Source organism: Papaver somniferum, unplaced genomic scaffold (genome assembly GCF_003573695.1).
Source record: "Papaver somniferum cultivar HN1 unplaced genomic scaffold, ASM357369v1 unplaced-scaffold_75, whole genome shotgun sequence".
NCBI classification, from domain to species: Eukaryota; Viridiplantae; Streptophyta; class Magnoliopsida; order Ranunculales; family Papaveraceae; genus Papaver; species Papaver somniferum.
This window is the reverse complement of record NW_020650415.1, coordinates 1,443,989-1,449,781: the sequence shown is the minus strand read 5'-3', so window position 1 is coordinate 1,449,781 and position 5,793 is coordinate 1,443,989. Positions and strand designations below refer to the sequence as shown.

General features: G+C 36.6%; 1 long non-coding RNA gene across 6 annotated transcripts; it reads left to right on the top strand.

Moving 5' to 3' along the window:
- The first annotated feature begins 1,494 nt into the window (after nucleotides 1–1,494).
- LOC113344164 lies at nucleotides 1,495–5,553 on the top strand. Of its 6 annotated transcripts, none has more exons than XR_003357684.1 (9): nucleotides 1,495–1,940; nucleotides 2,138–2,277; nucleotides 2,384–2,451; nucleotides 2,549–2,754; nucleotides 2,953–3,093; nucleotides 3,404–3,510; nucleotides 3,752–4,056; nucleotides 4,632–4,750; nucleotides 5,052–5,553. It is a non-coding gene; the product is annotated as an uncharacterized LOC113344164 (long non-coding RNA). The 6 variants fall into 6 exon arrangements; XR_003357685.1 differs by having other exon boundaries at nucleotides 3,301–3,510; XR_003357686.1 differs by having other exon boundaries at nucleotides 2,953–3,114.
- Nucleotides 5,554–5,793: the final 240 nt, after the last annotated feature.

Below are 5,793 nucleotides of genomic sequence, written 5' to 3'. Positions count from 1 at the left end.
AGTTTTCCTGGAAACCATCCCAAATCACTATATAGTTCTACCCCTGATTATCGGTGGAACTTAATCCTAGAAGGTGTCAGTGCAAGGGCTTCCATGGACACCTTACTTCCACGGCCATATTCGGGTTGTGGCCTCTTAAATTGGATTTTGAGCTTCATATTTTTCCACGATGATGCTTCTCCCTAGGGTTTTCCGTGTTTTTAATTGGGAGGAAACTCATTGTAAACCTTTTTCTTAGGAAACTTTTTCTAAAATACTTAAAAATGGTTCATCTCAATCACATCTATACTGCACCCGAAGGGTCCCCCTATATTTACTGTGAAGAAGATGTTACTCTTGTTCGATGTTGGTGCTTGAGGGTAAAAACAGTTTCTGCTGATTTTGGTGATTTCGAGTGTGTGGTGAGAAATGAGTCTAAACCCTAAACAATGTACTGCAAGGGAGTACTTATTCGAGAGATCAATCTGTACAAATCCAGCCTAAACGTGGAAATGACCGTTCCATACTTGCTTCGGTCACAAAGTGAAGGAGAAGGGTTGGTCTAGGGAGGGAAGCGAAGAAAGTGTTGAGACCAGAATAGTTGATTCGGAAAGAGTAGTTGTTTAAAGTGGAAATCTAACAGATGAGAAAGCTAACAAGTGATTTATTAGTGTTGCATTATTATGACCAAAACTGGTTTTTGGTGGAAATAGGTGAGACCTGTTTATATAAGTCGCACCGAAACGTACCCTGGTCTCGTAAGAAGTGGAAACGGTTGAGTAAATGGAAGAAAATGGTAACGGGTAACGCCTGGAATTGATGTTTCCATAATGAAGGAAGCGTTTCACCATTACTTCTTGTATTTACTAACCGCCTCACCCTTATGACACTTTCCTGTAACGGGCGTAGCGTACGCTGCACGCTGTAAACCGCAAGACCAATACCCTGATGAGCATCCTCCAGTTTGTGACATGTTTTGATGTCTCTAGTGTTTTCGTGGAAAACGTGTAGCATGTTGCTACATGTGGAGTGGCCAAAGGAGTTGGTGTTTGTAGCCAAGCTGGTGTCGTGACCAAAGAATAGACATCGTAGTCAGGTTGGTGCCGTGACCAGAGAGTTAGCATCGCAGTCAAGTTGGTGCCGTGACCAAGAGTTAGCATCGCAGCCAAGACATTGCCACGAGTTGTTTGGTGGCAGGTTTGTAAGGATGAAATCTGCATCTCAGGAGGAAGAGTAGCCGTAGATTGTGCACACTACACCAAATCCTGTTTTTTGCAACGCATTAATTTTTTTGATGTGCAACGGATATAATAGTTGCAGATGGAGCAACGACAATATACGTTGACAATAAGATATCCTTGCATCATTTATAAATTAGCTCATAATAATTGAGCGTAATTTATGCACCGTTGATATAGTTTATGATCCTACGGTTATTGTAAATCGCATTTTCAAGGATTTTTATATATTTATCTTTTCTTTTTTCTTTTTTTTTTTCAGATTGCAGAACTCTTTTTCTGTTTCTTATCTTCCTCAAACTCCCTTCTGAATCCTCCAAAAAAAATACAAAAAAGCTCCCTTCTGAAAATCTCATAGTTCCAATCTCAGCTCTCAGAAATCAAAGACTAACCATAACCCCATCTCAAAATCTAAACCCATGTATTATATCTAACAGAAAACCCCTCTTTTATAACCCTGGATTTGACCAAAAACAAACCCTCGTCTCACTCATTTTCTGTACGAGAGGGAGATTGATATCTTGTATATCCATACGACTCTCAAATCAAGCTTGATTTCAAAACCTAATACTAACTGCATCTTTGAATCAAAACCCATCTCAGAATCAGAATTTTATATTCCCTAATTATGTAACCTAGATTTAGTTAATGTTTCTCCTAAAATCAAAGCAAGCCCTCGTTTTATTTTGACAGAGTGAGAGTACTAGAAGAAGATTTCACCAGGTATAAACCCAAATCTTTTACCTTTTTTTGTTGATAAAGTCTTTTCTTAGGTAGTATTTTGTAAAGATTTTGCACAAAAAAAAAATGTTCCGTTTACTATTTGATGGAGTTTTTTTGATTTCTGTTAGTTTGTGGTGTTTTAACTGTTAGTTTGTGGTGTTTTAACTGTTAGTTTGTGGTGTTGACGGTTTTGTTAGGGAAGGTGTGGGTGATTTTGTTGGTGGTAGCAGGTGTTGGTGGTGTGGTTTATGCTACCAATTTGGGGAATTAGTTGGTGGTGGTGCATGTGTTTGTGATGAAACCCATGGATTTGTTACGAGAATGGGTGGTGATGCAGGTAGAAGTTGGTGAATTTACTTAACTTTTATGTCAATGCATAAAGGTGTTATGATTCTTAAGCTCAAGTCTGTTGAATTGGATTTGTTCTCCTGTTGTTATCTTAGGTTCAAAAGTGATGGGCTTGACGACAACGATTTTTATTGCTTATCAGTTTGCGATTGTTCAATCATTGGTATAATTGACTATCTTTCCTTTAGATGAACTTCAACGTAGTTTACCTCTCTTTCTTTCAGTTAGATACTTAAGTCGAATGCCTTGATTTTCTCTAGGATCCTAAGTTTTGGACATACAGACCATTTATCGAACAAATGGTCCGAGCTGCTGCTGCTCACTTCCTTCTCCATACTACCATAAGATGATGAAAAATATGAACAAAGAATCTTTGTGGCATCTGTCAATTCGGGGAGCAATATACTGTCGGTGTTCCTGTGTTAATGATAATGAGTGTGTAGATTGACTGTTCCTCGCATTCCGGGTACTTGTGTTTTTTAATACGCTTATAGATTTTTAATTGTTTATGTTTGATTATGTAAGTATCTTCATTTGGACATTCGATTCAAGATTAAAAGTAGAATCCTTAATGCTTTGGGGGACAATTTCATAATTCACGTAATTATATGCACTTGTTGGCTTGATGAAGCATGGAATGACACCTCATATTGATTGTTTACAGGAAATGAGCCCTGAAGAACATGCCAAGACAGTAGCTCGCACCATCATGATTGGAGAGAAGGCATTTGAAACTTACACAAATTCCAAAAGAATAGTAAAGTTGGTGAACGATGTTGGGTCCGTGGTCAATAACTATTTAAAGGTACAGTACAGTTTTCATAAGGTTAGCTTGCTTCCTTTCTTGTTCTCCTCCCTAGATGCAGGAATTATCTCAAAGTCTTCAGTTTCTAAGAATCACCAGTTTTGCTATCTTAACATTACTCTTAGGAAAATGTTAACTTGTATCAATGAACTGAAAAATCTATGTACATGCATGTTGTTCTTTTTCCAAACTACAATGTATCTGTAGATGAAATAAGAGAGGCAAGTAGTAAAAGCAACATGAAGAGAGGCAAGTAGTACAAGCAACATGAAGTTTTCACTAAATGGTTGTCTCATAATTGAAACACTAGATGGGGCTATTGTTGAAATGAGAGAGGAAATTGGAGAAGATAACTTCTTCCTATTTGGTGACACGACTGATGAAGTTCTGAAATCGCGCAATGATAGAGACGGGCTGGTAAGAAAATTTGATTTCTTTTCTATATAGGATCCTGTACTACTGACACTAGATGATGTCTGTTTCAAAAACATTCAAATATACTGAATCATTTGAAGTTTTCCGAAAATGTCATATAAACTCTTGTAAATGTTGTAGATGTGAGTATCGGGTATTGAAAGAGGTGCATTTTCGTTACTGACAACTACTGTAGCATTATTTTTATCTCAACTTTAAGTTGTTATTTTTTCTAATGGTGTAGGAGGAAGCTTGGGTTCTATTCAACAGAGCAGCGGGTACTCTTTCTCATAAACAATTGATATACTCTAGCAAGGCAGTACCTATGTTGCTGCATCTTTTTGCTGCTGCTCCATTTGACATAAGAAAGGAAGTAGCATATGCACTTCGTAACCTTAGTGTCTCTCCCGTTTAAAGAATGGCTAACCTAAAATTATCCTGGATCACTTGATATGACTTGTTAGCTAATGATGCATTCCAGGATTCGCATATTTGGTCAGATCTGCAGATATTGAAGCTGCAAGACTAGGCCTTCAGTTCTTAGAGCCGGTAAGAACAAATATTTTCATATGATCTCTGCAGTCAAATAAATCTGTATTCCTCATTCCCTTGGAGTTTGCACAGATAATTTTTTAACCATGGTCCAGTTTACTAATTATACTTGGTTCTTTTATATTAGTAAGAATATCAAGTTAGATCTTAAACAAGAACTCTGGGCTTTCGTCATATGATGTCCATAAGTATATTGCGTTCTGTGAAATTTTTATGTCATTCATATGAGCTGTTATTTAGAAACTGCGAAATTCTTCTCATTCTTATGGGCTTCCGTCATATGATATCCACTCTGTAGATGAGGTAGGTAACTCTCATGTATACCTCATTAATTTAGAGCGTTCTGTTTTGTATCGTTGTTTCTCATTGCATAACAGACCATTGAGGGTGAAAGATTAACAATAACGTTATGTGTCACCTATGATTCCCACAATGAGGATGTTAAACTCATTTGATTTTATCTCAAACTCTATTGTCCTTTAGTTTAGATGATATACCATTTCCCTACCTTCTATGGTTTCAAAATGTACTCTGTTCTCATTTATGACAATATTTGTAAAATTAATTTGCAGGAGTGAGCAAAAGAGGAGTACAAACTCATTTCCAAATATCATTCATTTTTATGTGTCACTGTATTCATATGATGACAAGAAACAATGCAAGTCCTGGTGGTGGTGATGCATATTCCAAGGTGATAATGCATATTCTTGGTGTTGATACTACTTCTACTAGTAGGCACATCATAATTCTTCCAGCTTCTTAACGAGCTTTCTTTGGCCTTTCTGCATTGTATTTCCAGATATCTTTTCATATGCTATATACAATCATTTGAACAAGTTCGATATACCTTAATGAGATGCTTAATTGAAGTCCCATTTTAAATTTTCCCTAGCATTAGCTATATATTTATTCCTAATGCTATGCTGACAAGTGATGTCACCTTCTGTGACTTCGGGATTTATGAGATCATTTGGTGCTTCCTTATTGTGCAGATTTTCCCTATCTGTACTCCAAAGACCCGTTGCATCAGAACTTGCCGCTGATACATCTCTTCTGACTTGGCAGTTCAACTTATCTCTTGCTTGTTCATGCCTACTGTAAGACTGGTTGATGCTGGTAATAATAAGGATAGATTGATTGGTTACATCCTTCCTGTCATTGTGCCATGTGCAGAAAAAGAATCGAGGTACCTTGTTTGCTAATTATAAATCCATGCACCTGCGTACCGTCTATGTTCGTTGTTTAAGTATAGTAGAGATCATGATACTTAAATGCAGATTCTTCAATAATGAATAGGACAACTGTCATTTGGTAAGCAAACACTTTATCTTCATGAACGTTATTAATTTCGTTGTGTGTGATTAATATCGGAAAGCAATATTCTTGTAAGGATGCTGTAAGGACCCTCAATTTTATGCGCAATGGTCATTTTGGTGTAATGATGTACAAATATAATTATGTTTATGTAATTAGAAAGAAACAATGTTGAATTAATTATTTGGTTGGGTACATCAGGTGTCTTTTAGTTGATATACAAATGTATATGAAGGTGCAGAAATCTGCCGGAATTATTGTCGAATTTTTTTATTTACCTGGAATTGTCTTCGGAATTTATTTTTTTTTTACCCGTAAACGGGTTTACAACGTATACAAGTGTTGCTCAAATTAGAGTAATACGTTGCGTAAATTTTTGTAAGCGTTTCACAAATTAAATAATCCATTGCTCAACAAACG